Source organism: Ctenopharyngodon idella, chromosome 7 (genome assembly GCF_019924925.1).
Source record: "Ctenopharyngodon idella isolate HZGC_01 chromosome 7, HZGC01, whole genome shotgun sequence".
Lineage (NCBI taxonomy): Eukaryota > Metazoa > Chordata > Actinopteri > Cypriniformes > Xenocyprididae > Ctenopharyngodon > Ctenopharyngodon idella.
In genome coordinates this window covers 47,076,132-47,100,554 of record NC_067226.1, presented here as the reverse complement: position 1 = coordinate 47,100,554, position 24,423 = coordinate 47,076,132, and the positions used below count along the sequence as shown (strand labels likewise).

General features: G+C 39.2%; 1 protein-coding gene across 5 annotated transcripts in view; it reads left to right on the top strand.

Moving 5' to 3' along the window:
- ankrd11 (ankyrin repeat domain 11) overlaps window positions 1-24,423 on the top strand; it is a 120,545-nt gene that overhangs the window by 19,023 nt on the left and 77,099 nt on the right. For all 5 annotated transcript variants that reach the window (XM_051901051.1, XM_051901049.1, XM_051901050.1 and 2 more), the window contains one exon: window positions 14,196-14,277. The gene's annotated coding sequence lies outside the window, so the exon portion shown is untranslated. The remainder of the gene's footprint in view (window positions 1-14,195; window positions 14,278-24,423) is intronic.

The following is a 24,423-nucleotide window of genomic DNA, read 5'->3' as shown; positions in this document are numbered from 1 at the left end:
TTTTGTCTTTGGTCCCTTGCCAGTACAAAAGGATGAATGCTATCTCAATGCAGTTTTTGTGTTGTGTAGAAGGTTTGCTGAAAATTATTATAAAGAGTCTGTATGCATTAAAAGCCCATTCAAACTTGGCTTATGTCCATAAGGACCGCTTAGGATCGGACTGTGTAGAACAGGGATCCTTGCCCGTGATGCCTGTTTATCCCCACTCAGTCTACACCAAATTTTTTTTTGGATCTAGGTTGAACGATTGAGCCATCAATCCAGGATTGTTTGGGTGCATGTAAACACAGCTTCTGAGAAACTAGCATAACAAATAATTTAGTCATATTTCAGTCATATTTATTAGTAAGCAACCCTTAACCCTAAGTATTTTAGACCATAATTTCAGACCATAACACCCACACAATTGGTACTTAAATTGAAGGGGGGACCTAAACAATATCTTGGAACCAGAGTATCTTGGAGACTTGCTCTTTTAACTTTGGGCAGTAAGGAACCACATGGCAACAACCCAAAAACCATTCAGCTCACTTTAGCAAATGCATAGCAACCATCTGTAACACCCTATAATTGTGGGCAAACAAAATTCAAGTTTTTTCAGAAAAATTAAAAACTAGGTTTTTTTGTTTTGTTTTTTGGCACTTTTTGTTTAGTTAAGTAAAAAAGTTGTAAATCTCTTAAACGGGAATTGAACTTGTTGCTCATGTGAGCCCGTTGCTCACCGCGTGTGTTAACCGTTAAGCCATGACTTCATATATATATATATATATATATATATATATATATATAATATGTAATCTTTTTTGCTGCATCAAAACATGAGCAAAAGTAAAAATTTTGATCTTCGTATTTTTACCATAATTGATCTCCATTGCTTTAGTACTGTGCAATCTACACCTAACATTAGGCGTTCGAGACTTTTTATTTTTAAGAAATCCTCAATAACTGAATACATGGCTAGTAAAATAGTCTGCAGGTGCGTTTGAAATGTTTTAACTAATCATCTTGTAATGTCATTTCAGTTCTACTTTCTGAGAGTGAATTATCATATGCAGTAAAAGACAATACTCAAGCACTGTAAAAGGTTTTGCCACAAGCTCAACTGACTGGCTTCTCTACTGTATGATTTCATATGAGTCTCTTCAGACCTTAGAACTGTACATGATTTATGAGCTTCTACATCTTTTGACCTCCTAACTGAACTCCTTTCCACAAATTGATCATAGAAATAAGAACAGTATAAATAAAAATGAATAACAGGTTTCTCTTAGTCTTAAGTGCAAACAATAAGTGCAGCCATAATCAAAGCACTCTCTCAATACTCAAAGTGCAAATGGAGACCAAATTTTTCTTCAAGCATGATACAGAGCTGAGATACTACTACACAGCCCAGCCTAAGATAGCCTTCATATTGGGAGATATTTGCATGCATCAGGGAGCCGCTTTCAAAATGTGTGGTATTGAAATCGCGTTTGAATGCGCACTCGCGTTTTACTTTCTCTTTCAATTTCGTGATTGCACGTACTCTGAATAGGGAGCGCCAGTGCTGAGCGCGCATTCTGTAAGATCAGACATTTGTCCAAACGCTTTTAGGCTTTGTTGCGCAACGAATCCTCCGCCATGGTCTTGTCAGTCATCTCATCGCGTGATCAATGATTCCTGCTGCACTAAGTAGGACTCTGCAGCTTGTGTTGGATTTGCTGGATGGACTTAAAGCAACTGTTATCCAACTGAATTAAATGGTTTAATAAGCAAAAACGGTGGCATATTCTATCCTAATTTCACCCTCACACTCCATGTCAATATCGCGAGACAGCTTTTCACCTCGACTAGAAATCTTGTTACATTTAAATCTTGCGAGATCTCGTCACTCCCCTACCTGACATGCCTTTTTGTTCTGCTAAAGGTCAAACCTTAGTGTTGGTGCAAGTCTTTGAAATAACAGATTCAGTTAGGCCAGAACCAACATCACCGTTCGTCTGTTAGGCTGTCTACCCCGTGGTAGAGAGAAGCAGTCACTCCTATCAGGTAGACTTTGGTTCACAGCACATACACACACTCACAACCTCCTTTCCACTGCCAGACTCATTTTCCCCTGCGTTAACTCGAGCGTAATTCTGCCCAGCCTTAATTCATGCATATCCACCTCTCCAGAGGAGACAGGTTTCCGATGAAGAGAAAATGAGAAACGGGGGGAAAAGTGGAGTTTGGTGGTGGGTGGTGCGGTGCATGCCTGATGGGAGGGGATTGGATGTGACATAAGGGCCATGCAGAAGACAGGGCCCACACGCTCCTGACACCTTTCGTTTGCCCCGCTCATCAACTTCCATTACCCTCAGGCCGTGACCTGAGATCTGCGTCACTATCTGCAATAGGACCAGAAACCCCTCTCTGACCCAATTACTGTGAGCCTTCACTTGGCCCAGTTGATAGAGGAGAGCTGACGTGAGAAGATTATGTCTGAAGAAGCTGCTATACCTCTCTCCTGTTATTTACAAGCTGTGAATGTGAGCAAGGTTAAATGTGAAATAGTTCCCTGCTCTTGTACTTTGAGTGCGTTTACTTTTGACCTAATGTCTGTCGAGCATTACTCTCTGGCTATGCTGACACTGTTACTATCTTTTTTTGGTCACTGGTTGGCTGGTCTGCATGCTATGCCCGTGTTGTTGCACCACTCGATGCCTCTGCAGTTCCATTCGTCCCTGAATCTTAAGTGTATTAGACCGGAGCTTCAGAGTCTGGGGAATTTCACAAACCCCAGCCCACTCTCTGCTATTTAACATAATGTGTGTGCTCACGCCTTCAGATCTCCTTCGTCTCTTTGCATTTTTTTGGAAGCAGAAAGGTTTCAGGGATTTCTTAGCTGTTTCAGTTATTGTTCCGAACAAGCATCCTTGCATCTGTTGCTTATGTAACATGCATGAATTGAGTCGAGTGCTTTGCAGAGGCAGCGTTGTTTAAGAGTCAACTCCTAGTGAGCACTTTGGCCAGTATTTGAAAATCTTCTTTGAGAAATTCTAACGTATGATGACCTGTAATGGCAGATATGTGCTTTACAGTGTTTGGTTAAAGCAGAGTGATATGAGAGGCTGTGATCTTGTGAATTTTGTCATGGCTAAAGGATTTTGCGATCGTATTGTGTATCGTGAAGGCTAAAATGCCCAGCAAGTGATAGGATCCAGTAGCGTTGTCAGATGCGTATCGATACTGAAATATCTGAAATGGTTCAAATGCAGTATCGATACACCGATACCAGCTGCTCGTTCTCGCTCTATCTTCTCTCCAACGTCGAATTGGCACACACCCACCTCCTTTCACTCGTTCATCTCATTAGCTGCGGTTGAATAGTATTGCTAATTATTTTACTCATTCCCGCAGGTTTTGCGTTCACCAAAAGCACGTGCAACACTGATCTAAGTAGGGCGCACATAAAGCCGTCTCTCAAACAGCTCGTGAGTACCAAATTGAGTTGTTTTTCATGGCTTATTGCCCTTAAACGGTCTCATACTCACATAGTTGTCAAAATGCCCATCTTGGCAAGTATTCCGGTAAACAGTCAGTTTTAGAGAAAGAAATGCATGTTGAGTAACAGTATATTTAGATCCGTGCAGCTCTTAAAGTGACAGCAGCCTAATAGACTTGCTGCAAAAGACAAAGAGAAAATCACTTGCTGCTCTTGACTGAATAACTTTTGTAACTTTAATCATAAGCATTAATCTGTAAATTTTAAAGACTCTCCTGTGTTTTTACATATCCAGTGTTTTTCAAACCCTCCTGAAAAACTTAGCTGTTTAATTTGTCTCTATTCTATTGTGTTTGTGCTATCGTTTGCAGTTTATTTGTTCTTATTTTATCACTGACTTTTTACTTTTTACTTTTCTTTTTTGTAAATTTAGTTCAGAGTTTCAAATAAAGCCTCCCTGTGCTGTGTGTAAGCTATTGCAACAAAATTACCCAAATTATCAAAAAAATTTAGACAATAAAAATCTCAGAATATGTGGCAGTTTTCCCCATGGTATCAAATATCGATATTTTTCAAAGTATCTTATCGAAATATAAGATACTTTATGTACCATATATATACTTATTATGAGATATATATATATCTCATAATGGTACATTTATTTTTCACACATCTTTGAATTTTATTTTTCTGAAATCCTGCTCCACAGTTCTAGATATTGTGCATTAATATTTAAATGAGCCTTGAGTGGCTTATGTTTTAAAACATCATAATTACAATCTTTGTGATGTCATTTCAATATTTTTGTGCCTTATCAAAGTTAGAATTGCTGAACTTGATTCTGGAAAGTAGCTGGTGGTTGCCTTACATGACCACAATGTTTTGTATACATAAAATGTATCTCATGACATTGCCTCGCTTAATTGTAACACAGCTGTGTTATTAGATGCATTCCTTGACGACATGAGCTCTGCCTTGTTCATTACTTTGTACCACTTCTCTCTAGACTACTGCAGTAGAATGAATAGAGTAATAAACCTGCGGACACATGACAATCTAGCGTTCAGACCTTGAATTTCCTCTGCACTGGAAGAATGTACAGTCTTTGTGTACAATTGCCATGGTGACAGTTAATGAGAGCCGGAACTAGGATCATTATTGGCTGTTTGAGCTTGCATTTCATAAATGCTTGACTATTACATCAATGTTACATAAGTAGTCAGTTAAAGAATGCAGTTTTTATACTAAAGAAACGCATTGAAGATAATTCACAAGATTATTCTTGTTAGGTTTACATTTCTAGGAATGTGGGAGTTTTTTCCTCTAGTCCAGAGAAACAGTTGCCTTGACAACAGGAGAGTGTTTGAGCCGAGCATGCCTGTGCTGTAGAAACGCTGGAAACTGTGTCAGGAATGGTGCAGATTCTCAATTCACTGAGCCGCCTCTTCTGCAGTTTTGTCATATCGCGCATTTCATGTTTTATCCATACACTCTTCATGGATCATTATCACTGATTCTTTGCCTCTTCAGTTTTGTGATTTCTCTTCTCATAGATTGGCACGTTTGCAGCAGTGTAGGCTGTATCAGGGCTGAGCTGTATGTTTATGCCAGATGGACTAATCTGCTCATGTTGGGCCGTCCCCATCCCCCCTCTTGCTGAGCTTGACCATATCAAAAACCATATCTGTCTTACTCCACACTAAATCACCTGTGTTTGTGTGCAGCTATTCATGTTTATTTGGCTGGCGATACATTTCTGTAGTAGACTAGATACCAGTGAAACTCTACCAATTTCAATATATATATATTTTTTACTACATTTACACTGCAGGGTCAAATTCACAGGTTCAGCATATTTACATTGTTTTCCTGGGCTCAATATTAAGGATTTTTCTAGATTGGGCAAGTGGTTTCTAATGGGTGGTGGAAAAGAAAAGGATTTTCTTTTTTTTCTTTTTTTTTTTTTTGTCATTTTTGACCATACAACAGCTGCTTCAAAGACTTTAGAAACATTCACTGCATCCGAAATAGAATACTTCTATATAGTATGCAAAAAAGTTCGCCAACGGAGTAGTATGTCCGAATTCATAGTATTCGAAAAACAATAGGCGTAATGACCTGCTATTTCCGGTGTGGTGAGAAATCAAGTCCCCCCAGAAATCAGGTCTCCTTTAGGACCCAGAGTAATCTCATTGATTCAACTGACTTTTAATGGGTAGTATTTTGCTTCCAATATAGTTCCAATTGCATGTGTACTTAGCATGACAATTAATTTATTAAAAATGTAGAATAGTAATATTATATACTATACCACATTGCTATTACTGTGTAAAATTAATATGAAATTACTTTTACAGAACATAGTATGTTGCAACAATCCTTATAAAAATACATTTTTAGGTATGGTTGTGTTTCCAGTTTGTTTTATTATGCAATACATAGGCATTCATTTTATATTTTAAGCATGTTGTTTGCGTACTTAATGTAATAAACATCATACAGTAGTGAAATAGGTTATATTTAGTCAAGACATCATGATAACAACTTTTGATCAGGCATTACCTTCTGGGTCCTAAAGGAGACCCTGATTCCTGGGGGGGGACTAGATTTCCCATGACACTGGCAACTTTCTGAAGTGCGCATTCGATGGACACTTTACTATCCCATGAGGCCACGGTAAAGGATTTATGAATAGCAGCGATGCAACTGACTCTGGTAGGTCACGTGACACAACATGGCTGAAATTTCTTGGAAAGAGATTTTGCAGTATTTCGCCAGCAGAACAATCCAAAAACATTAAATAACAGCCTCATTCCCGCAAGTGTATTCACAACAACCAGTAATGTAACAGAAATCTAAACACATGTAACCTAGGGATATGATCCAAATCTCACATGACACATGAGATATTTTGATATTATTCACTATTCAGTTAAGAACAGTGACAATTCCGTCAACTGTCCCGAACGTCTTTCACACCTTGCATTCAGTTCAAACAAACTAACTGTTTACATTAATATCTTTCCAAAGTGGTCATTTTGAACAAAAATCGAATTAGATTCTCTGTGCATACAGTCACATGAGTATTCAAATGCAGCTGCCTCAAGCTGAGTCACAACAACTCAATAGAAGTGAAGCAAGTATTGTGGTGGGACGGTGTCTATAGTGGTATACCTAGTGGTTCTGTGCCCGTGGATGGGAGATGGAGTGGTTCCTACTGAAGCCAACCTGATCAATAATGTAGATGTCATTGAGGAGGAGCAGAGATCAGCTTTTGCAACTTTATTACATGGCTTTTCACAGTCTCTGGCTCCTCCTCTGCTGCAGAGGAGATAGTGTCAGGTTCCTCTACGGTGCATGGGACAGATAGGATGGCTGAATTTAATTTGACTTGCTAAGATATTACAGTAAACTGCTGTCGCTGATACTTGATGCCAGACTTTGCTTTCATCGTTGTGAACCATGTCGGCTTTCAAACACAGATGAGAGACACCAGAGAAGCCTCATGCTAGGGGTGTGACGAGATCTCGCGATATTAAAACGTGACAAGATATCTCGTCGAGGTGAAAAGCTGTCTCGCGATATCAGCGTGACAGAGTTGTTTGTGGCAAAACCTTTAAAGTGCTTGCATTATGTTGATCTGTCTTTTACTGCATATGATAATTAAATAAATATTCTCGGTTAACAAACTCTGCATATGCTGTGAGTTTGAATTGCTTATAACCGTCTGGGAACGCAACATGCTCCATTTCTCCAGATTTGGAAATCATTTATAAACTTACAGGCAACACAGGAAAATACATCAAAATGTTTCTAAATACGCGGATTGTTGTATATCGCGACTTGCATTTTTGATGTCCGCATGTTCTTGTTCAATAAATTACAGTGGCTGTAGCATTTCTATCGTAAAGAAGTGGTCAAATATTAAAGGTTGAGTGGATATTTGAATTAAATGTGTTGACTAATATTAAACAAGGATTTGATCTGCTGTAATGTGTAACAATCACCAGGCCATTGGTGCCCTCTGCAGGCATTTGTTATAAAAGATAATATTCACAACTTGATTGTTTAGATCATGTATATTACATTATGTATTTTAACAGTGTTGTTCAACAAAACCATATGATTACTTGCTTTTGATACTTCATTTGAACCAATTATTATTGCCTCATTGTTATTATATATGCATCTCAAAGGCTATTGTTCACTTAGGTCTCTTTTTATTACCACAAAAAGAATTCTGTTTACTCGATTAATCAAATAATCGACTGTTTGTTCGATTAATCATCAAATGGTCGCCGATTACTTGATTGATCATCAAATACCGATTGCCGATTAATCGTTAGAACTAGATTTAAAATGTCAAAATGTACCTGCTTTGTTTTGCATTTTGTTACTTTCAAACTTACATTTCTAAAAATATCGTCTCATTCTCGTGAACCCAATTTTGCGTGTCTTCTCATTTCGTGATTGAAGTGTATCGTCACACCCCTACCTCGTGCACATCTTCAGCTCCCGGTTTCCCTGAAAAAGCAAGGTGTGCAAAGCCTGCTTGTGTCTTTTCATATCTTCACTGTGTCCACTACTGTCCACAGGTCCCCAGCGGTTATGTGTGCGTTCTGCTTTGTCTTCAGTATTCAGACAGGGCATCATGGCCGCAGTCAGACATGTAGTGAGATAAGAGAGGCAGTGTTATCTGACAAGAGAGGCACTTTGTGGCGTAGGGCGGGGGAAGGGAGCTCCCGCGGCCTGATTTCCCACATAAATGGAGCTGACTGAATTGTGGAAATAATGGCGCTTCCTGTAATCCGATGCCCTGGGGAACAGCACAGAGAGAACGGGCCTCAAACAGAAGAGAGGTGGGATAAAGGATGGCTGTGCCCTCAGGCTTGCATTAAAGCACTCGTCTCCTCCTTAATCCCACAATGCCCATTGCCCCATATAGGTCTACGTGCTCACAAAAGCCACGGACCCACAACAACCTGGACCAAAACAACCTTTATTCCCATTCAGCCATGCAGCTGTTCAAGCAGTGGCACAAATAAAACCGCTCCCTTCTTACCTAGTAAGTTCAGTTGATGATGCTTGCGGTTGACAAGCTTTAAATGTATCGTGATGTGGGGACGATTTTCGTCCTTTTCTCAGAGGACATTTCATCTCCAGAGCACATCAAGCATGCATTGCGGCTTTGAGCGCAGGAAATGCGTTCTCTGTAGAGTTGCTGACTCCATAGCATGTGGGAATGGTTTTGGCGATCTTGAGTTTGATTGCTGTCGAGCATGTTGGCAGGCATGTTTTCATGTGTTTATCTGTTCAGATGTGTGCTTTGAGGCCTTCTGGCAGCCATTACCATCAGATCTACCAATGGACTAGACCACCTCAGATTTAACTGTGGTTTCTATCACATTTTTTCACTCTATGCGGGTGAATGTCACGTGCCTGGGTCATATTTCAGTCTGCTTAACTGAATAAATGATGTTAACTAACCACATGTATTATCTGTATATTATTGGCACGTGTACTTTGACACACTCATATCTGGTTGATAACAATACTTCCTAAATTGTAACATTTAAAGAAGCATTTTCTGTAAAGCCGTTTTGAAACAATATGTATTGTGAAAACATCTCATGTAATTTGTTGACCTTGAGAAAGCCAACATATTGTTCTACAACATGAATATATTATTATTTCATGCAGGTATTTTTTTTAAAAATATAAACAATGTAAATATAAACAAATTAAATGATTAATTTAAATGTTAGCACATAGTACTTAGACACCTAATATAAAGTGCGGCCAAAAATAATCAATACATTAATCGGAAAAAAAAATCATTCGATTAATTGATCATCAAAATAATTGTTTGTTACAGCCATAAATACAAGAGAATTTTTAATATTTATGTAATTATTTATTTTGTAGTGGGTCCATCCAGAACACTGAACAGACATGTGCTTTGGCTCTTTTGACTCATGTTGCCTATTTAGGCTTTCTCAAGCCAACATCAAAGTTTGTTTACAAACTTTAGCTTCTAGTTCTTTTATTGTAATAATATTTAATGTATTATATAACAATAATGAATCTAGAGTGAACATTGTTGGGAAGTAATATACTGGAAAAACTATATATCATGATATTTGGTCACTGTACATGTTATGTAAGGTCTGCCCTCAGTTGTGATGGTCTAGGTGATGTGAATAAATATTGGCCAGGTTTAAAGTATTTGGACAGTGCCTTCCTCTTTACATGTTTCAGTTTTCTGAAGCTGATTCAAGAGTTTTTTTTCCCTATGGAACAAGATTGAGGTTGTTTTTTGCAGGAACTGTTAAAGTGTATTGGCATGGGCTAAGAAGTGATGCTTGGGAATATCATCTGAACCTGTCTTTATTGAATTGAGGTGTTCTCTGCAATTTATTTGTAATGCAGTAGATTTCCCCTCTCTGATTAGAGCATAAGCCTACTGTTAGTACTATTGTTGGTAAGTTTGTTTCGCAGAGTTTCTTATTGGGTTATTAATTGTTGTTTGAATGAAGGTGCTGGATTCTTTCCATGTTTCTTGAGTCAAATTTACCTTGATTTTGAAATAATCCAACAATATGTTATGAAACTTAATGTAACTCCAAACTGGGCCCAGTCCAAAATGATTCATTGATGTAAAGCCGCAAGACTGGGTCCCCCAGTCTTGTGTTGGTTCTTGGATATGTGGTGCCTGCCATTCTACATATCCCAATGTTACAAGCAAATGGATGAAGTTTTATTTTTACTAAGGTAGCTTTTTTTTTGTGCCATATTTCAGTGTGTTTTATGAACTTGTAATTGCAGAGTAATTCAGGCTTTGCAAAGAAGCTGTTACTGAAGGATGGGGCAGCAGCACAAACTATATTTGACTCGACTTCAAACCAGCAGCTTGTGAATAAATGGAGCAAAATGCTGTTTCTCATTTCATAAGTGAGGAGGGTCTGAAAAGCCCAGCAGCAAGTAGCGTTCAGTGTTACTCTAAGGGCCTGAGCCTTTTAAAAAAGCCAAATTATGAAAGTTTTTGTAAACATTGTAAGTGGACTTCAGGGAAAATGAAAATAAAATGTTCATTAAACACTGCTTAAAGATCTGAAGGCAAAATGCTGTTAGTTTTTCAGAATAATATCAATATCTTTTTAATGTGGACTTGATTTTACTCATCAAGAAAGGACTAGATTGTAAAATATCACCAGCCACAACTTCCAATTCACCCTGATTTAAAAGGAAAAAAAAAAAATCTTTATTTTAATGATTGATTGTGAACATCTTTGGAATAATTCACATATGAATCGTTCAAGAGTGACCATTAAAGTGTAGGGTTCATTTTTAATTTCATGTTGCCTTTAAATTAGACACTGTTCTGTCTTTTTTTCCTGATAATAATGTTGACCATGCTTGGTTGGGCTTCAGCATATTTTTAAGCTTAGGTTGTTTTGTGTATGTGTTAAACCAATTGATTTTAACAGGGTCTTCTTGTTTTGCCTGTTTTTTGGTAGTGTTCATAGCCTAATGGTCAGGATGTGGCAAGCTTGGCAAGTCCGTCCTCTGCAGTAACGTTTCTTTCCTTTGTGAAAGAATTGTGAAATCATCCTCTTTCGTTTGCACAAATAAACAGCCCATTTGACTGTTGATTTAAAGGGCTTTAAAAGCTCTCCTTAGGCCTAGATTTTCCTTTTAGGGTCAACAGAGCATGACTCTGAGCAGGACAGGAGAGATCGAGAGACACCATCACCGTCTAGTGAGCACAGTAAACTGGTCTAGGAAGCTTAAAATGAAGAACTGCTGTTCCACCTGTTCTCAAACTGGTTTTGATGAACACTTTAGCTTGAGTGACATTTAAATATCTTGTTTTTACTAAATGATTTGTTCTTGATGGTGGGCTTAACCACGGCCAGTTGATGTGTGTTTGAGTAGGCGGCCCAAGCTACTTCTGTTCTCTGTATTCAGGGGATTTTCTTGGTAAGATTACAGTCTGGTTTTGAAGCCCCATTAAATAGGAGTTCTCTCCATTCAGGATTAATCCAATCTGGCACATTCCTGCTGGGAGAATCCTCAGGGTTCTGATCCTCCCAGACATCCCATCTGAGTGAGGACTGCCCTTAATGTGGTCTCTCCTGTACTTATAGTGACTAGATGAGGTTCTCCCCCCCCCCCCAGGGCTCGAAAACAAGGACTATCCCGTAAAAGTCGCTCAAGACAGTTGATGCAACTGTCACTTGTCCGATCAACCCAGTGCTGCTTCAAGAAAGTTTATCATTTGCACATGTTTTTAAACCTCGCTCATTTAAATATTCAAGACATGAATGAAAACTCAATTCAATAGTGTGAGACATTTTGTGCGCGCACATCCAAAGTGCGCACCCAGAAAGCCACTTTTCAAACAGTGTGCAAATGCTGAATTGAGCTCTTTCACATCATCATGCACTTGAACGGACATTCACACAAAATTAAGTACAAAAAATGTTGGTCTCGGCAAGTATCTAGTAAACGTACTCATGTTAAGTGAACATAAACAGTTGAGAAATAAAGTGCATGTGTAACAGTATATTGGATCCGTGCAGCTCTTAAAGTGACAGCAGCCTAATAAACCTGCTTCTGTCTGTTTTAATGTTAAACAACAAAAGACAACGAAAAAATCACTCACTGCTCTTGACTGGATAACTATTTTATTTTACTAAGTGCTATTTTAAACTTTCTCTACCTGAAAATTACTGTTAGACTTACCTGAAAAACGTGAAAAGCAGTGTTTTTCATTTGCATGTTTGTTGTATTGTATTTCTGCTATTGTTCATAATTTGATTATTTGATTATGGTTCACTTGTCTTTAACAATATTTGAAATTTATATGAGTTAGGTTAGTTTTTGGTGTCACAACCTTCTTTATTAAGGTTACGAGTCAAAAACCACAAAGACGATGACACAGGCTATTTTATTTATTTATTACTTTTTTTTTGTGGGACCAGTGAAAATGTTAGCAGGGCAAGTAAACATTTGAACCACTGGCTCAACCAAAAAATCCTTAGTGTTAAAGGATTAGTCCACTTTCAAATAGAAATTTCCTGATAATTTACTCACCCCCATGTCATCCAAGATGTCCTTGTCCTTCTTTCTTCAGTCGAAAAGAAATTAAGGTTTTTGATGAAAACATTCCAGGATTATTCTCCATGTAGTGGACTTCAATTGGCCCCAAACGGTTAAAGGTCAAAATTAGTTTCAGTGCAGCTTCAAAGGGCTTAAAATGATACCAGACGAGGAATAAGGGTCTTATCTAGCGAAACGATCTGTCATTTTCTAAAAAAAAAAAATTTATGTTTTAACCATAGACGCTCGTCTTGAACTAGCTCTCTTCTTCTTCTCTATTAGAATTCCAGCAGTGTAGATGCTGCTAAGTGTATTACTGCCCTCCACAGGTCAAAGTTTGAACTAAATTGTCATATACAATATGCTAGTGCAAGTATATAACAAATATAACTAATTTCGACCTTCAACCGTTTGAGGCCAATTGAAGTCCACTATGAGGAGAATAATCCTGGAATGTTTTCATCAAAAACCTTAATTTCTTTTTGACTGAAGAAAGAAGGACATGTACATCTTGAATGACATGGGGGTGAGTAAATTATCAGGACATTTTTATTTGAAAATGGACTAATCCTTTAAGGTCCTGGCTCTATTATAGTCAGCTGATCAATTTTTGTATATTTTGCATTAGATGATAGGCTAACTTGTTCCACAATTGTTTGTGCTACAGACAGACATGACTGATACCTCTAATTGTGTGGATTGTTGAGAGCTAGTGTGCTGTTTTTCTAAGTGATCTAACTTGGTATTTTTGCATGGAAGTCAGTGGTTTTTTTGTTAAACGTCTGAAATAAGGTCTGTGGTTATTTACAAGCTCAAGATTTTTTTTGTTTTCAGACCTTTGAGTTGAGTTGTCAGAATCATAGTAAAGGTGACGTTAAAGTCATGCAAACCATGGTGCAGTTTGTTCATAGCCTACATTTAGCTTTTTACTTCTGCCAATTGTGTTTAGACATCAAAATTCACAAAAGTTGTTCATTTGTGAAGATTAATGATGAACAAGAATCTTTTGTTGGTCCCACAGAACTAGTTTTCTGCAATAATCCAAAAGCCAATCAAAAAATCCTATTGGGTTTTTGTTGAGGGGAACCAGCGTGGTGCAAACTTCTGGATTAAATCAGACCAATATGATAATTATTAGTAAAAGAAACGCCACAAATACCGATAAGGTCAACTATAGTTTGTGCGTCACTTTTAAATTCTCAAAAAGGGGCTTTTATTTAGGCTGAGCTTTAGAGTTTGTCTCATTAATCTCTCCAGTCAGTTATAGGATACAGCTGACTGGTAATGGTACAGTAGACATTGCTGTCAAGCCTTGAATACCAGTCTTGTTGCAGCTGTTGAAACTGTTGCAAAAGGAGCTTGTGGGATTGGGTGACAGCAATGTAGAAATGTGTCCATCGTGTCCCAGCACACCAATGATAAACCAATTCCCCATAAAAGCTGCTGGACATCTGACCCCAAAACACAAGGGTGTTTCCTGGTCTGTGCCTGGCATGATCTGGCTTTTCATGTTCTGAATTCTGGAATAAAGGAATACAGTACAATGATTTACAGTACAGTACATTTCATGTTAGGAAAATGAAACATCAGTATTCAGGAGACTAATCTGTTTTTCATTTTGCTTTTGCAGGATTCCTTGGACTTCACAGCCACATCTTCAGCATTTTTAGCTGGATTTTAACCTTTCCCATCTGAAGACGGCCATGGAATCGGTAAATCCCATCCTCCTTTCTGTTGCGGCTAGTAATGACTGTTTGACTGTTATTGGTTAGTTCCTTGTTTTTGGTGCAACACTTGGTTATGAGTAAACATAAGTCTCTGTGTCAATGTCAGTGACTCTGGCTGCATTGGGATGTTTATTCTGAATTACCTTCTTGAGATATTGTAGCTAGTTTGGGAATAGTGACTAGGAACTTTGAACTTATGGTTTTCCCTTTCATTAAACAGTGTATATGTTTGAACATGCAGCTTTTATTTGTGAATGTGATGCCGCAGAGTTTGTTGGCGCCCCTGCTAGTACCAACAGGCAGGTGGATGGCTCAGCTCTGGAATGTGTGCATTAAGAGCAGGGCTTATTGCATGCCTGGGCCCTGCCTGCCACCGCTTTTGTTAAGGGTTTTTGTTTTTGAGTGTGGATTTTGCCTCCTCTGTGTATATATGTGTGTAGAGGCTGTTGTGAAAATGGGTCACTGCTTCCCTCTCTGGCACACAGCTCATGTGACCATGATTCTTCATCAGTAAGCAGTGGCAGCCTATGAGTCTGTAGAGAGATCGTCTTTCCCTCATGAAAGCTAGAAGACCCCTGTAGCACAGGCAATATGGTGTTGTGTTCTAGGAAATGCTTAAAAGAAGTTAAAAATTAAAAATTACAATGCTGTCCTCACTTACTCACCATTCAAACCAGGAAAACAAAATTAGTAAATGAACAATTAACTGGGACAAATGCTGTCAAGTGCCAAATATGACAGATAAGCACCATAAAGTTGTCCATATGACCCTGTGTGCTATATTCCACCCTTGAGACAGTATTATAAAACTTTGTTTATATTTTAGTAATTGACTACTATGGGTGTAAATTGGATATAATCGCACAATAAATCAATCATCATTGGCTTGCGCAATGAGATCAGCAATGACAACAGCCAAGAAAAGTCTTTGTCTTCAGTGCTTCAAATGACTTGAGTCAGACAGGAGAGAATATGTTGTCTGTGTTTGTTTTTTGGCCACCATTGATGATTGACACAGCTGCTAGGTTGGTGTCTCGTGTTTGTACACTTTAAAAGATAATGCACGCTTCAATGGAAATTTGTAGGACGGTCGATAGTCGTTGCATGCAGGTGTGGCTAACATGACTGCCAAAATAAAGGTGCATCTTAAAATATTTATCAATTTTTATTTTTTATTTTTGTACATCATGTAGGCTTGCTGCTATAGTTGGTGTTGATGGTGTTACTGGTGTTCAGACACAACACCGGATACGTCACTTGCCCACCGCGGCACCGCCCCCACCATCATTTTATAGTAATAAAAATAATTTAGTTCAGTTAGAAAACACACTACATTTAAAACCTGTGTCTGCTCAATGCAGCATAAGCCAAACGAGAGTCGCAGCACAGATCAGCAGCAGGAGACGGATTTCATACGTCACGAGAGGAGCTGACTGACAAGACAATGGCAGAAGAATTTTGGATTTTTGTTGTATTTTGGATTTAAACCCAGTGTTAATAGGGAACCTGCAAAGGATTAGTTGTTGTGTTTTTCATTAAGAATAACAATGAACCCACCATTCAAACCCCATGAATTGCCGCTAATTTGAAAGTGAAAGTAAAATGCGCATGCATGTCTACTGGCACGGAGTGTTTTCAGTTAATTCCTATGGAAGCTCAACTAATTAATTAATTAATTAATTTAAAATGCTTGCTCTGCTCCGCAACGTTTTGAATATCCGTGCAGCCTTGCGCATTTTACTTTTACTTTCGAATTAACACCCCCTCCCCCCATCCCTGTGATACCAGTATAACCGGTGTTGTCGCACGTTAACCGGTGGGAAAATTTCCTCACTGTCACAAGCCTAATGTGTTGTATTGATGCATCATATTTATTGTTAGTTATTGATAGATACATCGTTACTCTCCTTTATTTACTGATGATCACCTCCACCACAGCTCTCACTTTCAAAATTGATGCAACCAGTGGTATATCTGAATACGAAAACGGCAGTGGGTGGGAAGAGCATTAGTGAATAACATCTTGTGTATCTCTGTCGGATGGTTTCATATTGCTTAAAAATATTCTGCGTATCTCCTTTTATGTTCCACCTAAAGACAGTCAGATTTTGGAACAAATTTTAGTTTTTGGGTGAACTATTTTTTGAAGTTTTGTACATAGCATCATACTGCTACAGATGTGGATGTTGTTACTGCTTGGCATACAGGCTGGCAGAGTGATATAAACAGCAGTCAAGATCTGTTTTTACCCTCTGAAACGCTGATAATTTCCTCCATTTTCTTTGTCCCTGTGGAGCTCTGGAGCTCAGAGATCTTCTGGTGTTTACCTCTGAAATCAGACCATATCTGCTTACCGTCAGTAGAAACCAAGGAGACTGATCACAAAGCTCATTATGCCGGCAGCGCACTCTGTGTGTGTGCCTGTTTTCCTCGCCCCCCCCAAACCCCTTCCACTTCTCCTCATGTGATGCCAGTCACATGGTTTCCAGGCACCCAGAGCAGTAAATCAGAATCAGATTTTATTTTTAACCACTCTAAATCCACCGCCTCTTGCTTTAGCCCTCTCTACCTCCATTTCCCCTTGAACCCTGTGCACCACCTACCTCAGATCAAATTTGCAGCATTATCTGCTAACTGCAAGAGGGGCAGTGTTTGGCTAGGGAGCCCTCTGCTCATTACAAGCACGTTTTTCTTGTCCTCGCCTGTTTCCAGAGCAGCTCTGTCCCTCAGCGAGATTAGTCTGCGGTACTCCAGTGGGGAAATGCAGCCTTGTCAGTCAAATTACATAACTCTCATAGCCAGGCTTGAGACAACTATAGAGGCTTTGTTCCCAGGTTACTCCACCTCCTCCTTCCCTCTTGGTGGCCCACATGTTAATGTGGTATTGAAAGAGTCTGTGTGCTTCGAACAGGCTTAGCTTTGTGGTTAGAGAGCAGAAAACATGCATCATTAACGTGCACAATGGCATCATGCTCGTATGTGAGCACACAGATTAGAGCAGCAATCGGGCACTTCCTGTGAAAGACGATTTGAGGTTGGGACTCCTCAGAAGAAATAGGGCCTTCTCTGCATCTTGAGCAATGCAGTGTCACTTTTCTAGTGGTTGAGTCTAGGGCTTGTCCATTCTGGTGCTAATGAGTCAACACCGAGCAGAAATGAGAAGTCTTACTGCATAAGCGTTGCAGGACGAAGCTGATTTGAATCTAAGCTGTATTGACACATGAAAGATGGGTATTCTATGATTGCAGTTCGCACACTGTTGAGAAAGCGGCTTTGTTTTGCTTAGAACACATTTCAACATTGCCAGGGTTTGTACAAATGAGGTAACACTTAAGGTGCGATTACATTTACCATTACTCTGCAAAAGTTCATGAGTGAAATATAATTCAGATAGGAGTTTCGTGTGAGGGCGAAAAAGCTCCTCAGGCAGATTTAGCTCATTTTCAAGTTGGTCACATGCAGTCGCACTGATGTGACCGTACCTTTAGGCTAGAAAAGAAAATCTCTGGTGTCCCCAGAATGTGCCTGTGAAGTTTCAGCTCAAAATACCCCACTGATCATTTATTGTAGCTTGTCAAATTTGCCCCATTTGGGTGTGAGCAAAAACACGCCATTTTTGTGTGTGGCCCTTTAAATGCAAATGAGCTGCTACTCCCGGCTCCCTTTCCAGAAGAGGGCGGAGCTTTAACAGCTCGTGCTTTGGTTGCTTAACAGCAACAAAGCTGGAGAATCTCACGCAGCCAAAATGAGGATTGTCAGTAACGGTGTTCAGCCTTACATTGTTCAAACCGGAGTCGACACTGATGGAGAGACTCAGGAAGAAGTTACAACTTTTAGAATGAAACTGGATGTTTCTGAATGGTTAGTGGATAAATTTGTAGTTGCTGTGGAGTTGATTCAACTCATCGATTAGCATGTGCCGTCATGTTAATCTTTTGTGCAAATCCAGCGTTGAATTGACCCTCGTTTGTGAAGCAGTCCGGCATGACAACAACACTACTACAACAACAACTCTTCCTCTTCTCTAAAGCAGCCCAACATGGCCTCACCCCCTTTTGTTGCGTGTTCTCAGGTGCTGGGTTTATGTAAATTTTAGTGTTAGTTATGTCACCAACCCGGGAAGAAGCTCATTGTCGTCTCTACCAGCAATTTGTTGTAGTCCTTAAAAAGCGATTTCTGTAAAAGAAAATATCTCCCTTTACATTGAACTTTGCAGATGTTGTTTATGCTCAAACAGCAACATTACACACTAACTACAGTTAAAAAAGTGAAATCATAACCAAGGACTCCTTTAAGTATACCATGTAGTTTTGAAAGTGTGGTAGTATGAGGACTTGAATCTCAAAATGAGTTCATTGCATTTCAGTTTGCACGTAAGCATTTGCATCTAGCTGAATGCATTGCCTTCATTTTTAACTCCTCTTCTGTTGCACAAGGGTGTTTTGAGCAGTATTAGCATGCAAAAAAAAACATGCATGGATGCACAAATCCACCGGAAATAGTATACCATCTGGGTACCTTTTGGCATGCTGTTTTCAGCGTGATTTGGAATGCACTGTAGTTCCTGGCAGTCAATGCCAGTCCTGCCAGTTGCTCTGGTTTCTGATTGGTTGCGTTGCAGCTCATTTAATTCAGTCTCTCCAAGTCAGCTCAGTGCTGTAATGCACTCTGTTTAGACCAGACACGCTGAGAACATTTCAGAGCACAAGTTCAGAGGAAGTGCTGTAGGTTGTTTGTGGTTGTGGGTGTGGTCCTCTTCCTCCGGGTTACATGTTGCACTTATGTGCAAGGAAGTGCAGCTCTAAACTCTTCACTTGTCTCATCATTCATCTCCTTTCTCTCTTGGCAAAGGAACGGTCGTGTCCATTTAGTAAATGAAGAGACGCTCGTATCTAGAGGGATATGCTGCCAAGACTAGAGCCAGTGTTTGTCCCACACTGAGAGAGAACATAAAATCTCTGAGACTCATGATGATGGGTGTCTCGTGGCTCTCAGAAAGTTAAGACAAGGAACAAATCATCTAGGTACTGTGGTGAGACAGTGAAGGGTGTGATTTTTGGTATGCCAAATCACAGTGCACAAAGAGCCAGTGTTTTTGTCCTTGGTCTAATTTTGGTACACATCAAAACTAGATGCTCCTTCATCATTCTTCATGCAAACACCTGGTTTATTGATACTCTGTGACTTCATAGTTGTGTCTCCACGAGACGTCTTGTTTTTGTGGTGCAGCCCTAAAAAGAAAACAAAATTTTTAGGTGTTTTCCCTAGGTCTTGAGCGTCAGACCGTGATGCCGTGCTCTGCATTTACACAGCATCAAATAAACACTAAGCCCACTTGACAGACAAGAGGCCCAATGAACTACAAAACCCAATGGAACAAATTAGAGATTTATGTTCTAATCTGAGCCAAAGAGCCCTCCCATGGTGCCTCGGGGCAGTCCTGATTTGAGCATGCTGGTTCAGCTGTACGGGTCTCCGGCACGGTGATTAAAGAACACGGAGAACTGCCGGAGATGTTGCATTGTTTTCCATAGACGCCCTTTCAACTCAATCTGTGAGCAGTAATTGGATTCTTTGTACATGTAATGTGTTTTATCTTTACTGTGACAGTACAATGGAGGAAGTCCCTGTCCATTTGCTAATATAGGAAGTGTATGAAATGCACAAAGCTGACCGTAGTGTAGAGGCTTTAAGTTTGTGCGTGTGGTGTTTGCAGAGAGCAGATAAACAAACCGTTCCCATTCGCCATTTATCATAGAAAATCTGTTTCTCGGGTCAGCTGTTGTTACATGTTCACTATATGTTTATAAAGACTTGCATATCTGAATTGTCAGAATTGTATAGCCATTAATTCCTGAAAAAGAAGAAAGAACAAGCATAAATCTGAGCTTGTATATATGCACTCCTGCTCTCTACACCCCCTCCTTTTCATTCCTCAGTGACGTTTTGGTTTTCCCCCTGCTTCCTTGTATTTCTTTCTCCCTCTCTACATGCCATAACCCTCTGACTGGCTGAATCATGGTGACTGTGTTGTTAAAATGTTGAGAGAACTGATTTACTGCATTGTCTGATCTTTAGTTATGTTCACATAGTATGTTTTTGGGATTGACAGCTGTATGACTGACTACATGGGTGTCAACATAAAATCAATCACAATAGGCCCCAATGCACTGTTCTGGTATTTTTGTGTACGATCCATGGATGTTATTCCAAAGGAAAAAAAAAAATGTGCGTAATCTTTCATCAAAATGCAATAACTTGCTCGTCAGGGTGCTTCAAGTTTCTCATGAAGAAAGAAGCATAACAGTTCTCAACTCAGATCTTGTTGTTTTTTTTTTTTGTTTGTTTTTTTCCTAAATGCTGGCAATTCATTCTTACACCTTATTTGAGAGCTTTAAAGGGATAGTTTACTAAAAAATGAAAATTATCCCATTCTTTACTCACCCTCAATCCATCCTAGATGTATTTGACTGTCTTCCTTTTGACGAACACAATTGAAGATTTTAATATATCCTGGCCCTTCCAAGATTTATAATAGTAGTGAATGGGTGGTGCGATTTTTGAAGCCCAAAATTGCATCCATTCATTATTTTAAAAAAAAAAAAGGGTTCCAGGGGGTTGATAAAGGCCTTCTGAATCGAAGCACTGGGTTTTTGTAAGAAAAACGTCCATATTTCAAACTTTATTAACTATAATAACTAGCTTCTGGCAGACAACTGTACGCTTTGATTTGTGGTGGAAGAGTAACCTCTGACCTGACACATGAAGTACTGACGAACGCAGAAGCACAGAGGATGGAGCAAAACAAAGTCCCAAATTACTCTAAAACGAGAATTTTTAAAGAGAAATGTTGGGTTTCGATAGAAGAGAAGCTTGAGTTTGTTTCCTAGCCCTATTTGTTTGAACCGTGAGAGGCGTCTAAGCTTACGATACTCCAACATCCTACGTCATACATCGCATGATTCGCATCACAGGTTTCTCATTTGGCCCAAATCGACTTGCGCTGTGTGCATATGGTCGTCTTACAGAAGCTAGTTAATAAAGTTTTAAATATGGATATTTTTCTTACAAAAAAAACATGGCTTCCCTTCAGAAGGCCTTTATTAACCCCCTGGAGCGTATGGATTATTTTTATGATGGATGGATGTGCTTTTTGGGCTTCAAAATTGCATCCCCCTGTTCACTACTATTATAAAGCTTGGAAGCTCCAGGATCTTTTTAAATATATCTCTCTTGTGTTCGTCTGAAAGAAGATAGTCATATACACCTAGAATGGCTTGAGGGTGAGTAAATCATGGGATCATTTTCATTTTTGGGTAAACTATCCCTTTAATTGCAATGCACCTATTTTGGGGAGCTGCTCCGTGGAGGCAGACCAGAGATGAGAACTTGTTCGCCAGCATCTGACCATAATGATCTTGTTTTCTCATTGTTTATGTTAGACAGGCTCTGGTTTCAGGAAATAGTGCTGTTAACATTTTGTCCAAATCTCTGAAATCCTATGAAAGGGCTGAGAGCTGTGTTCAGTAGGCTTGTAACATGAAAGCCCAGTACCGGGAACCGAACCCATCCTGGCTTTGCCAGCACAGAGCTTAGTGACCTTCCTATCAAGTGTCCCTCATCTGGTCTCAAGCCAACATCACTCTTGGGATGGAGTGTCCTTGTTTACAACCCTTCAGTGTGCACGCATGCTGTTCTGTTCTCTCATTAGAGGTGCTGACCTTTATTCACTGTGATAATTCCATGTGAAAACAAGAAATTGGGTGAGAGAAGCTGCTTGTTACTTCAGATATCCAGTGTCCTGTTGTGTAAATATTGTCAAATGTTGTATTAATCAGTTCCACCTCCGTTCTGTCAAAGCTCATGGTCAGAACTGTGGCACGGTTCTCACTAACTGGCGTTAGCCTAAGCCTGGGACATACTCAACATAATGTGATAAGTTTTTATCATAATTATATCATATCATATAAAAATATTAAAATGAATTTAATTTTATGAATTTAACTGATTAGACTTCCTTTTTGACTATAAAAATGTAATTAAACTATTAAAATGCAACAATTTGCATTAAAAAAAACAAATAAAAAAAAAAACAATTTGGAAAAATGAAACTTATTTCATAGGGCCCTAATATTTGTGTAATGTTTTATAATTAATCTTTTTAAATCACCTGTACTGTTGGTTTGTATTATGAGTTCCTACTAGTAATACTGTCGCATCTGTTCCAATACTCATTTTCCACTAGGCTTGCTGCGATAGTCTGTGTTAACGGTGTTACCGGCGTTCAGCCGCAACACCGGTTACATTACTTGCCCGCCATGTCACCGCCCCCCAACGCTGTTTTGATTTATTTTTTTATTTTTTTTTTTTATTTTTTTTTTTTTTTTGAGTAATAAAAATCAGAACAGACACTATTAAAAACTGCTCAGTGCAATGTGAGCCGAACGAGAGTCGCAGCACAGACCAGCAGCAGGAGTCAGATTTCATTTATTACGAGAGTGAGGAGCTGACTGACAAGACGATGGCGGAAGATTTGGTTTCAAGCGAAATGTAGAAGGCAATAACCAATATTTTGCATTTAAATCCAGTTCATTACTATGGAAGCTCATTCATTCCATTAATTGAAATGCTTGCTCTGTTCCACACAGTTATGAATGCCCATGCGGCCGTGCTCATTTTACTTTAGCTTTTGAATTAGCGATTTAAAAGCAAGGTGCAAGAGGGGAACACCTTTCCCCCATTCCCCGAAAATATTGATTGCCTAGAATTTCAATGGATGGGCAAAAATTTAGATAATATTAAAATATCTGTATGGCAGTTTTTCACCCGTGGTACTGAAAATGGTATCTAATATCAATATTTTTCAAGGTATTATATCGAAGTTAGAAATTTCAGTATTGTGACAACACTAGTTCGTACAGTAACTGTATTGTGGTGGCTCACATGAGCTCTCGGTCTGCAATACTAATCGTAATCACTGGCTCAACTTTGTGGCATTGTCAGTAGTCACTGTCCTTTTGTTGAAAATGAATCACTTCCGGATGCTTTGTTTGCTGCAAATCGTTCACACAATCTGCAGTGCCCCACTACTGCAGCAGATAAAAGGTTAGAAGTCAAGGAAGTGTTTATTGAATAAACCCTGTTGTTCATCTAATCTACTTTTTGTTTGGTCTCCTGTATAGTGAAAAGTTTTCTTTATAGACAGGAGGAGTTGTATTGTTCGGTTGAATGTTTTAAAGCCGCTCTTATCTGAGAGCATTCTTAAAGCAGGTGGGCATGTTTGTGTGCATGTGCATAACCTCACTTGAGTCTCGCTGAAAGAACTGTGCTCGCTTATGTTTTGACTCTAGGGAAGGTTTGAGCTCCTCCGGATCCAGGTGTTCTTCATATCACAGGGCTCGCAGTGACAGCAGCCATGTTTGTGTGTCCCCTCCCAGAGTCTGGCTGCGATTCCTGCCAGCTGAATGGACAAACCCAGCACAGAATGGGCCTGAACTCGTGGAGAGGAATTTATCTTTGGAATTGCAATTGTGGCATTCTGTGCTTTTCTTTTCCTGCAATGAAATGTGTACTGCAGTGCTTGTACTGAGTATGGCTCAGTGATTTGTTGAATATTGTTTTTATTGTGAGTTTACACAAATAAAAGTAGACACTTTATGGTTTTGAAAGATGTCTATCATGTCTTACTCTTATCTGTATGATTATAAATGACGGAGTATTTTCATTTGTTTCTGCTGTTAGGAAAGAAAAACATTCAAGCGATCGATCACGCCGGCGCCTCACGCGCACACACAACATATAAGTTCTAACATCGCTAACTTCATTTTCAAAATAAAGTAGTCAACCAAACATATAAAAAGTTACGCTGCTCAATTTAAATAGTCCGTAGTACAATCTGTGCAATTCAGCGTGACCACTGCCCCACTGTGGTGCTATGTAAAGTACATTTTTGCGCATATTAAGGTTAATTTAGGTGTTATCTTTGACTCTGAGCTTTGTCTTGAAAAACAAATTAGCTCAGTTTTAAAAACAGCTACTATCAATTGAGAATCATTTCCAGACTTAAATCAACACTTTCCTTTCAAGATTTGGAGAAAGTTATTCATGCAATTATCACATCACGGCTGGACT